This window comes from Myotis brandtii, unplaced genomic scaffold (assembly GCF_000412655.1).
Source record: "Myotis brandtii unplaced genomic scaffold, ASM41265v1 scaffold165, whole genome shotgun sequence".
Taxonomy (NCBI): domain Eukaryota; kingdom Metazoa; phylum Chordata; class Mammalia; order Chiroptera; family Vespertilionidae; genus Myotis; species Myotis brandtii.
The window spans coordinates 3,482,981-3,495,098 of NW_005356042.1; the positions used below are offsets into that span (position 1 = coordinate 3,482,981).

General features: G+C 41.3%; 1 protein-coding gene across 1 annotated transcript in view; it reads left to right on the forward strand.

Moving 5' to 3' along the window:
- The first annotated feature begins 4,994 nt into the window (after window positions 1-4,994).
- The window catches only part of ANKRD11 (ankyrin repeat domain 11), a 211,311-nt gene continuing 204,187 nt past the window's right edge, over window positions 4,995-12,118 (forward strand). The window contains exon 1 of the mRNA XM_014536642.1: window positions 4,995-5,084. The gene's annotated coding sequence lies outside the window, so the exon portion shown is untranslated. The remainder of the gene's footprint in view (window positions 5,085-12,118) is intronic.

The window sequence follows — 12,118 nt, forward strand, 5'->3', positions numbered from 1 at the left end:
CTGGATGGTCCCCATTCCTCTCTTGCAAGCTCATTTTTGCCTGGCTGGTCCCCATTCTTCTCTCGCAAGCTCATTTGTGCCTTGCTGGTCCCCATTTCTCTCTCACAAGCTCATTTGTGCCTGGCTGGTCCCCATTCCTCTCTCCCCAGTGTTGAGTGTCTGAGCCGTTACGGCGTTGCTGACCATTTGCATATTAGCTCTTTATTATATAGGATGTAATCATAGGATTGCCACCACACCAATTTTGCCATGTAATGCTACTCAATAAAGAAAGAGACATTCCATCCCCTTTGCCATATTCTGTTGGTTGGAAGCAAGTCAGAGGTGAGGTTACTGGGATCACATTAGGGTCTGTCTGCCATGTGGGGTGTCCATTGGAATGGGATGCTTTTTAGAACTCTCATTCCCTGGATTCTGACATGCCAGTCTTGGGGTGTCATGTCAGAATCTCTCCCCCACTGCCCTATCCATTCTCAAGGCACTGTGGGCCTAGTGACACAGGTGCGGGTTAGAACCAAAACTGAGCCACAGGTTCAGTTGGTGGCGCTTTCCCAGCTCGTACCTGCTGCTGATGCCGGCCCCAATTGCTCCGCGCCATCAGCGGGTGCGAGTGGGGTGGTGCTGTCAGTGCATGGGAGCAGCGGCAGTGGGAGCGGGGCTGCAGGCAGACAGGTGACTGGGGGCTGGGCAGGACGCGGAGGATGGGCTGAGACCTGCCCCTGTGTTCACTGCAGCCTCGCGGCCCACAGTTCCTTTCATGGTGCACGAATTTGTGCACTGGGGCCCTAGTCTTTATTTTTTAATTTACTTTTTATTTTTAAATATATTTTTATTGATTTCAGAGAGGGAGGGAGAGAGAGAAACATAAATGATGAGAGAGAATAATTGATAGGCTGCCTCCTGATTGCCCTCTACTGGGGATCGCGCCCGCAACCCAGGCATGTGCCCTTGACTGGAATCGAACCCGGGACCCTTCAGTCCATAGGCCGATGCTCTATCCACTGAGCCAAACCGGCTAGGGCTGGGCCCCTAGTCTTTAGAGGAGACTGCCATCTTCCAAGTCTTAAGTGGTATGCGTTCTGCCTGGAGTTCTCTGCTCCCCACGTTCCCTCAATGATGCCTACTCATCCTTCAGGCCTCAGCTTCCCAGTGAGTCTTCTTTTTTGTTATTGTTTTTCACAGCTCATTATTTGTCATGTTGACAGAGTACACAGAAGGTATTCAGTACTAATTGAGTGTTTTTTAAAATTTTTCAATTACAGTTGACATTCAGTATTATTATATTAGTTTCAGGTGTACAGCATAATGGTTAGACAGTTATGTAATTTATGAAATGATGCCCTGGATAATTTTAGTACCCACCTGGCAGTATACTTAGTTATTACAATATTATTGACTAAATTCCCTATGCTGTATGGTTTTGTAACTACCAATTTGTAGTTCTTAATCCCTTTACCTTTTTCATCCAGCCCCCCCCCTCCCCCAAACTATTTCCCATCTGGAAACCCTCGTTTTTTTTCTGTATCTATGAGTCTGTTTTGTTTGTTCGTCTTTGTTCTTTAGATTCCACAAATAAGTGAAATCACATGGTATTTGTTTTTCTCTGACTTATTTCACTTAGCATTATACCCTTTAGGTCTATCTATGTTGTCTCAAATGGTAAGATTTTATTATTTTTTATGGCTGAGTAATATTCCATTGTATATATGTATCACATCTTTTATGATTTTAGAGAGAGGGAGAGAGAAACATCAATGAGAGAGAGAAATATCAATTGGTTGCCTCTTGCATGCCCCCTACTGGGGATTGAGTCCACAACCTGGGCATGTGCCCTGGCCTGGAATCAAACTGGGGATGTTTTTCTGTGCATCAAAGCTCAACCAACTGAGCCACACTGACCAGGGCTATCACATCATCTTTATCTACTCATTTATTGATGGGCACTTCGGTAATTTCCATAATTTGGCTATTGTAAATAATACTGCATTGAACATAGAAGTGCATGTATCTTTTTGAATTAGTGTTTTGGATTTCTTCTGATATATACCCAGAATTTGAATTGCTGGCTCACAAGGTAGTTCTATATTAATTAAAAAAATTTTTTTAAAAATTGATTTCAGAGAGGAAGGGAAAGATAGAAACATCAATGATGAGAGAATCATTTATTGGCTACCTCCTGCACACCTCCTACTGGGGATCGAGCTCGAAATCTAGGCATGTGCCCTGACCTGGAATTGAACTGTTTACCTTCTGGTTCATAGGTGGACGCTTGACCACTGAGTCACACTGGCCAGGGTTCTATTTTTAATTTTTAAAGGAACATCCACTGTTTTTCATAGTGGCTGCACTAATTTGCAATCCCACCAACAGTGCATGAAGGTTCTCTTTTCTCCACATTTTTGCCAACCCTTTGTTGTTTGTTGATTTATTGATGATAGCTATTCTGACAGGTGTGTGGTGATATCTCATTGTTGTTTTAATTTGCATTCTTCTGATGACTAGTGATGAGCATCTTTTCATTGGCCATCTGTATGTCCTCTTTGGAGAAGTGTCCTTTCAGGTCATCTGCCCATTTTTTAATTGGATTGTTTTTTTTTTGATGTTCAGTTGTATGAGTTCTTTATAAATTTTGGATATTAACCCCTTACCGAATGTATCACCCAGTGAACCTTCTTTTTTTTAATATATTTTATTGATTTTTTTTATAGAGAGGAAGAGAGAGGGATAGAGAGTTAGAAACATCGATGAGAGAGAAACATCGATCAGCTGCCTTTGGCACACCTCCCACTGGGGATGTGCCCGCAACCAAATCAGTTGTCATGCCCTTGGCCGGAATCGAACCCGAGACCTTTCAGTCTGCAGGCCGACGCTCTATCCACTGAGCCAAACCAGCTAGGGCCCAGTGAACCTTCTTAATCTCATGACTTAGCTTTTTTGTTGCATGTGGTTTCTGCCTTCAGTTGACTAGATTCTCATAGTCTGTCTTGCCTCTCTGGTAGTAATTTATTGTTCTGTGTTATAGTCATCTTTTACTTAGTTGTCTTTCCAATAAATGAAGCTTGTATCTATAAGCACCAAACACAGGGCTTGGCATGCTCATGGTGGATACTTAATAAAATAGTGTCACTGCACATTACAGCCTTTAAAATGGAATGGATAGGGATGTGGCATGTATGTGACTCCTGGTCATTGTAGTTATACTGCATCCATCATCTATGGCTGTCTTGACCCACCTGGCTTCTCATTTGCTTCGAATGTCAATAAGTCTGCTTATTCACTGCTGGATTTATTGTGTGAGCTTGACATGATTTATTCCTTCCTTCCTTCCTTCCTTCCTTCCTTCCTTCCTTCCTTCCTTCCTTCCTTCCTTCCTAAAAAAATAGATTTTTACTGATTTTTAGAGAGTAAGGGAGAGGGCGAGAGAGATAGAAACATCATTGATGAGAGAGAATCATTGATTGGCTGCCTCCTGCACACCCCCTACTGGGGATTGAGCCCGCAACCCAGGCATTTGCCCTTGGCTAGAATCGAACCTTGGACTCTTCAGTCCGCAGGCCGATGCTCTATCCATTGAGCCAAACCAGCTAGGGCGATTTCTTTCTTTTAATAATTGTCCAGCCCTGGCCAGACATAAGAACTAAATTATAATTTAATGATTCCCTCCTCCCCCCATTATTTTGCTTGGCCAAGAGTGATATTTGATGCCTGGTAACTTCTATTTTCTTTTTAACCAGCTTTACATTATTAGCATACAATAAACTGTACCTGTTGAAGTGTACACTTTGATAAATTTTTGGCATATGTATATACTACAGTTAAGATAATGAATACATCTATCGCGCCCCCAAATTTTTTAGGATCTCTTTATAATCTCTCCCTGCTACCCTGCCCTTCTTGCCCCACAGTATGCTTTCTGTCACTCTAAGAGTTATTTTGCATTTTCTAGAATTTATATAAAAGGAAGTCTTTTTCTCTCCTGGCCTTTTTATCTGTCAAAAATCAGTTGTCTGCCCTAACCTGTTTGGCTCAGTGGATAGAGCGTCGGCCTGTGGACTGAAGGGTCCCAGGTTCGATTCTGGTCAAGGGCATGTACCTTGGTTGCGGGCACATCCCCAGTTGGGGGTGTGCAGGAAGCAGCTGATGGATGTTTCTCTCTCATCGATGTTTCTAACTCTCTATCCCTCTTGCTGGAGTCCATTCATTGTCTTCACTAGCTGAGTTTAGACAGAGACCCCCCAAAAGCTAGTAGCCATTGAAAGTCCTAGCAAAGGTCAGGGCTGTGCACCACCCAGTTAATCTAGGAACCACTCAGTTAATTTAGGTAATAATAGTTGAAGCATCCCCACCTTAGTTCCCTTAATTCCTTAGATACTTATGTAGATCCTTGTTGATTATTGTTAATCAGTTACTCTGCCTACACTCGGAAATCTATTGATAAGCTAATCAGTTACTCTGCCTACACTTGGAAATCTATTGATGAGTTAATCAGATACTTTTGTCTACTCCTGGAAATTGCTGATCTGTGTGTCATTGAAACTTCCTTTTCTTAAGGGCTACTCCAGGTCAATAAAAGATTGGAGCAGCCTGAGCATGGGTGGAAGTCCTTCGGGACTTGCCCGCCTGGTCCCCCAATATTGCAAAATTATCTCGTGTCTTTTTCTCTCATTTGTTGTGCGGCTCCACTTTCAGATACCGAACCCCACGCAGAATGTGGAGGGAGTGTTACTCGACACCCTCTCCCTTCCTCTCTGTAAAAAATCAATAAAATATATTAAAAAAGATCAGTTCTCTGTCTGTAGGTGGGTCTGTTTCTGGACACTCTGTTCCATTGATCTCTTCATCTGTCCTTGGGCCATAGTGCACTAGCACAATTACTTACTGTAGTTTTATAATAAGCCTTGATGTCCAGTGGTGTTAGCCCTTCAAGCTTGTTTTTTCTTTTTCAAAGTTGTTTTGTTTATTTTAGGTCTTTCTCATTTCCATATGAATTTTAGGATCAATATGTCAAATTGCACAAAAAAACCTGTGGGGATTTTGATTGGGATTGCATTGGCAGTATGACAGAGTTGGAGAGAATTGACATGGTAACTTTATCGCATTGTCTGGTCACGAACATGATATGTCTTTCTGTTGACTGAGGTATACTGTAGTCCAGTGATGGTGAACCTATGACACGCGAACTCATTTTTTTGGTTGATTTTTCTTAGTTAAATGGCATTTAAATATATAAAATAAATATCAAAAATATAAATCTTTGTTTTACTATGGTTGCAAATATCAAAAAATTTCTATATGTGACACAGCACCAGAGTTAAGTTAGGGTTTTTCAAAATGCTGACACGCCGAGCTCAAAAGGTTCGCCATTACTGCTGTAGTCTCCCTCAGTGGTGCTTCGAGTTTCAGTGTTGGAATCTTGCACATCTCTTGTCAGCTGTATCTCTAAAGTTTTAAATATTTTGATGGTATTGTTTTTTAAATTTTGATAATTTTTATACTAGTATAAATACCAAATTAAAAAATTGTTTAATTGATTTTATAGAGAGGTTGTGGCTGGGGTGGGGAGAGATATGTTGTTCCACTTACTTATGCATTCATTGGTTGATTCTTGTATGTGCCCTGATGGCATCAAACCTCCAACTTGGCATATTGGGATGAAGCTCTAACCAACTGAGCTACCTGGCTAGGGCCTACATGTCAATTTTTAATTGATCTTGTATCCTACAACCATACTAATAAACTCATTTATTCTAGTGATTTTTTTTCTAGATTCCAGTGGGTATTTTTTTTTTTAAATATATGTTATTGATTTTTTACAGAGAGGAAGTGATAGGGATAGAGAGTCAGAAACATCAATGAGAAAGAAACATCGATCAGCTGCCTCCTGCACACTCCCCACTGGGTATGTGCCTGCAACCAAGGTACATGCCCCCGACCGGAATCGAACCCGGGACCCTTGAGTCCGCAGGCTGACGCTCTATCCACTGAGCCAAACCGGTTAGGGCTCCAGTGGGTATTCTATGTAGATGATGATATTCACCAATGAAGTCAGTTTATTTATTTTATTATTATTACTAGAGGCCTGGTGCACGAAATTCGTGATTGTGTGTGTGTGTGTGTGTGTGTGTGTGTGTCTCCGTGTCTCCGTGTCTCCGTGTCTCCCTCAGCCTGGATTGTGAGAGGGCACAGGCCAGGCTGAGGGACCCCACTGGTGCACAATTGTGGCCAGGGAGGGATGTGGGATGTTGCCCAGCCAGAGAGGGACTGTGGGAGGGCTCCAGGGCTTGTCCCAGCTGGACCGCAACAGCAAGCTAACCTACTGGTCAGAGCGTCTGCCCCCTGGTGGTCAGTGCACATCATAGTGACAGGTCGACTGGTCGACTATCTGTCCCCTGGTGGTCAGTGCACGTAATGGTGAGCGGTTGAGCAGCCTTAGCGTATCATTAGCATATTATGCTTTGATTGGTTGAACGGATGACCGGGCACTTAGCACATTAGGCTTTTATTATATAGGATTTTAAAAAATCCTTGCCCGAGGATATTTTTCCATTGATTTTTAGAGACAGTGGAAGAGAGAGGGAAAGACAGAGAGAAATGTCGATGTGAGAGAAACACATCGATTGGTTGCCTCCTGCATGAGCCCCAACCTGGGCCTGTGCCAGGGAGGACCCTGCAACCGAGGTATGAGCCCTTGTTTGCAATCAAACCCAGGGCCCCTTGGTCTGCAGGCTGACGCTCTATCCACTGAGGCAAACTGGCTAGGGCTAATTTATTTTTTTAAAAAGATTTTTAAAGCCCTAACTGGTTTGGCTCAGTGGAGAGAGCGTCGGCCTGCGGACTGAAGGGTTCCAGGTTTGATTCCAGTCAAGGGCATGTACCTTGGTTGCGGGCACATTCCCAGTAGGGGGTGTGCAGGAGGCAGCTGATCGATGTTTCTCTTTCATCGATGTTTCTAACTCTCTATCCCTCTCTGTAAAAAATCAATAAAATATATTTTTTTTTTAAAAGAGAGAGAACTGAAAAGCAAATAACCTCCTCAATATGCAACAACGAGTTGTACGCCGGGAGAGAGAGAAACGGATGTGAGAGCAATATATCAGTCAGCTGTCTCCTGCATGCTCCCTACTGGGGATTGAGATCAGAACTCAGGCATGTGCCCTGGGACTAAGCCCAACCAACTGAGCCACACTAGCTAGGGGAAGTCAGTTTTACTTATTTTCTAATTTGGGTACCTTTTATGTCTTTTCTTTTGATCTGATTACCCTGACTAGAACCTTCAGTACAGTCTCGAAAAGAAGTGGTGAGGGTAGATGTCAGTCTGAGGCTTATTTCTGATCATTGGGGGAAAGCATTCACTTTTTCACCATTAACTATGTTAACTGCAGGGTTTTTATAGATGCACATTATCATACTGAGGAAATTACCTGTTATTTCAGGTTTGCCAAGTTTTTCTCAGGAATGGACATTAGATTTTATAAAAAACATTATTTACTTATTTATTTAAAATCTTTATTATTGAAAGTATTGCATAGGTCCTCCTTTTCCCCCATTAACCTCTTTCAGCCTGCTAAAAAACTTTTTGTATCTATTGAGTTGATCATATTGTTTTATTAGTTTGTAAATACTGTGAGTTACATTGATTCCCCTCCTCCCCCCTCAAATGTCAATCCAATCTTGTATTCCGGGACTAAAACCCATTTGGTTCTATCTGTTGCTTGGCTGTCTTGATGGGGCGATTGGGCTGTGTGCCTCTCATAATCCAGCAGGCGGGGCCAGGCTTTCCCATGGCAGTGGTGGCTGTTATGTTAGTGGAATAACAAAAGTAGCAGCGCTATGATGTCCAGAGGCCCAGAGCTCTCAGTTTCACTCCTGCCTCATTCTGCCCAGCAAAGCAAATCTTAAACCATACCAGATTTAAGGGATGCAAAATAGATTCTACCACTCCAGTTCGTGATGGGAGTAGCTGCGAGTCACATTGCAGGTGTGGATAAAGGAGGGCAAGAATTGGTGCCTTGTTCAAGTCTGCTGTAGGGCACAGTCTTTTCAATAGCTTACATCCAAATCCTCTCAATTTTGCTGTAATTATTCTAACAGATGTTTAGTTCTTTGCCTTGGTTTTTCTTTTTAGGTTAACACTCATTAAATTAACATCCTTCTTGCCAGGTTTCATGATTACATGGTTTGAAATGTTAAAGAACCTGGGTAGTGACTTAGTTGTTTTACAAACATAATATTATTCTATGACGTCTTGATTGATGATATATCTGCATGCATGCATGCATGTATGTATGCATGATGGGCTGCCCTGTGCAAATGTGGGCACTGTTACCTCTAATCTGGTACCTGCCTTTTTTTTTTTTTTTTTTTTTGGATAAATCCTCTCTGGAGGATATTTTTTCCATTGATTTTAGAGAAAGTAAAAGGGAAAGGTTAGGGAGAAAGAGGGGAGAGAAAGAGAAATATCGATGTGAGAGAGCCACATCAATTCCCCCCACCCCAGTCGGGCTGGGGAACCTGCAGCCCAGGTATGTGCCTTTGGCAGAATTGAACCCGTGACCCTTTGGTTGGTGGGCAGACGCTCCAACCAATGAGCCATACCGGCCAGGGCCTGGCACCTTTTTTTGTTTGTTTTGTTAAAAATATATTTTTAGCCCTAGCTGGTTTGGCTCAGTGGATAGAGCATCGGCCTGCGGGCTGAAGGGTTCCGGGTTCAATTCCAGACAAGGGCACATGCCCAGGTTTCAGACTCAATCCCCAGTAGGGGGTGTGCAGGAGGCAGCCTATCAATGATTCACTCTCATCATTGATGTTTCTATCTCTCTCTCCTTCTCTCTTCCTCTCTGCAATCAATAAGTCAATACAAATATATTTTAAAAAATATAAATAAAAATATTTTTATTGATTTCAGAGAGGAAGGCAGAGGTGGAGATAGATAGAAATATCAATGATGAGAGAGAATCATTGATCGGCTGCCCCCGGCACACTCCACACAAGGGATTGAGCCCGCAACCAAGGCATGTGCCCCGATCCGATTGTAAATTGAATCGTGACCTCTAGGAGGTCCATAGTTTGATGCTCAACCACTGAGCAACACTGGCTGAGCTGGTACCTGCTTTTTGATGACCAATATTTATTGGTATCAGAATGTTAATTGAGGGAATTGTTCTGGTTCTCCTAAGCTTAGGGTGCAGTTAAATTTTTCTTTTTTTCTTTGATGTTAGTGTGATTTTTCTTCCAAAATTTATTTAGTTTTTAGTCAGCAATAATGCTAATGTTTGTCAGGTATTTAATTGTGTGTTTGTCAGATACTATTCAAGTGCTCTGCATCCCCCTAATGATTTTTTTGTGATGAACAGGATGATTTTTATTTTACTGATGACCGAATTGAGGCTTAGTGAGGAGGTTAAGAAGGAAGGCTTTCAGGTTTTAGATAAATGAGAGAATCATTTTTTCTTCAGAGAATTGAACTGTCAGCAAAATTGGACTAGTTTACAGAAAGGAATGTGAATGTGTTCTTCGCAATTGTGATGTAACTGCCCCATGGCTAGTGGAGCAGGTTTTGCCAGCATCTTTTTCTAGGCATGGTATTGAGTTTGTGCCAATATAATCTCATTCTCCTGGTGTTGTCAGCATCCTGACATATTTGAAAATGTGATTGGCGATTGTGGAGTTCAGTAGAGTTGCTTTCTATACATGTGACACCTTGGGAGTAAACAAGAACCATGTGGTTGTTGCTGTATACTCAGCAAAGAAATTTCCCTTTGGTGTGTAGTGGAGGAGCTGGGATCACCTTAAATTCATCTCTCAAAAATTGTTTGTAAGGGGCTAGATAGTAAATATTTTATAGTTTGTGGGCCACGTGTTCTCTGTTCCACCTACTCAATTCTGCCCTTGTTACATGAAAGGAACCATAGACCATAGTAAGCAAATAAGTTTGGCTGTGCTCCAATAAAACTTTATTGACATTGAAATATGAATTTCAATTGTAATTTTCACTTGTCACAGATATTTTTTTCTTTTTCAATCATTCTTAACTTATGGACTGTATAAAAAAATGTTAGTAGGTCAGATCTGACCTCTGGCCCCAGTTTGCTGACTCATGTCATGTTTGATGAATTTGGAGCTGCTTGAGTTCATTTATTTTTGTCTTTGAAGCTTTCTTTTAATTCTGCAGCAATCTTGACTTTGCTCTCCTTTCTTCTGTATAGTTTGATCTGCGGTTTTGTTAGACTTGTGTTGTTTCTCCATGTCTGATCTGGTCAGCTACTGGTATATCATTCTGTTTTCTAATGCTGTTATGGATTTATTCTTTCCAAAATGTTTGTCACTGTAAGAAACTTTAGACAAAAGGGATAATAGATTCCACCATTTTGATCTAATAGTGTTGATCTTTTTGTAAACATAATTGCACGCTGGGCAGAAAGCCTTTTCACCATGTTTTACTTCCTGTAGTGTAGCGGTTCTCAACCTGTGGGTCGCGACCCCTTTGGGGGTCGAACGACCCTTTCACAGGAGCCGCCTAAATAAATCCTGCATATCAGATATTTACATTACGATTCATAACGGTAGCAAAATTACCGATATGAAGTAGCAACGAAAATAATTTTATGGTTGGGGGTCACCACAACATGAGGAACTGTATTAAAGGGTTGTGGCCTTAGGAAGGTTGAGAATCACTGCAGTGGTTGCTTAGGGTGTATGGAATGTGTCTTTAACGTATCACAGCTTTCTTCAAATGATATTATATCTTGCACATATAGTTTAAAACCTTACAATAGTATACTTCTTTTTCTTCCCTCTAGGTCTTTGTATTATTTTTTGATATTATCTTCTACATGTTATAAAATGCATAATACATTATCATTTTTACTTTAAACTGTCCGTTTTCTTTTAAATAGATTTAAGTAAGGTAAATCTAGACCTGAAGAACTTAGGTAACCTAAATTATATGGTATAGTTGGCAGTTCTATAAATTTTAGTAAAGTTTCAGTAAAATTGGATAGTTTTTATTTTTAAGTGTTGTTCATTCCTTTGTGTTAATCCAGATTTCAATTATTTTCCTTTTTTCTGAGGGACTTAATTTAGTATTAGTTATAGTGCACTGCTGATACGATGGCTTCTTTAAGCTTCCGTCTCAAAGTGTGTTTATTTTGTCTTTTGAAAGGTATTTTTGCTGAGTAGAGAATTCCAGTTGACCATTTTTTTGGGACTACTTTAGTCATGGTGCTCCACTGGGTTCTGACTTGCATTAATTGTTTCCAACCAGTGGTCTACTGTAATCCTTGTCCTCATACTTCTGTATATAATGTGCCTTTTTTCTCTGCTTTTTAAAAATTATATATATTTTTATTGATTTCAGAGAAGAAGGGAGAGAGATAGAGAGATAGAAACATCAATGATGAGAGAGAATCATTGATTGGCTGCCTCCTGCACTCCCCCTACTGGGCGGGGGGGGGGGATCAAACCTGCAACCCGGGCATGTGCCCTTGGCCAGAATTGAACCTGGGACACTTCAGTCCCTGGCCTACGCTGTATCCACTGAGCAAAACCGGCTAGGGCTGACTGCTTTTAAGATGTTTAAGAGGTAACTTAGTGTAATTTTATTTATGATTGTTGTGCTTGGGGTTTGATGAGCTTTATGGATCTCTGGGTTTATAGTTTTCATCAGATTTGGAAAGTTTTTGGTCAGTCTTCAAATAATTTTTCTGACACTCCCTTTTCTCTTTTGGAGACTCCACTTCCATTTATATGAGGTTGCTTAAAATTGTCACACAGAACAATTATGCCCTGTCATTTTTTCTTTGTCTTTTTTTTTTTCTGTCTTTGAATAATTTCTATTCTGTCTCCAAGCTCACTACCCCTTTCTTCTGTAATGTCTAGTATGTCCGACGTTTTTGTCTTGAAAATTTTTACCTCATACATTGTAGTTTTAATTTTAAGAAGTTTGAGCCCTGGCCGGTCTGGCTTAGTGATTTGAGCGTTGGCCCACAGACCTACGGGTCCAGGTTCAATTCCTGGTCAAGGGTATGTACCTGGGTTTACAGGTCCAATCCCGGCCTGGGTTGAGTGCAGGAGACAACCGACTGCTGTGTCTCTCTTACTTTGATGTTTCTCTAGCCCT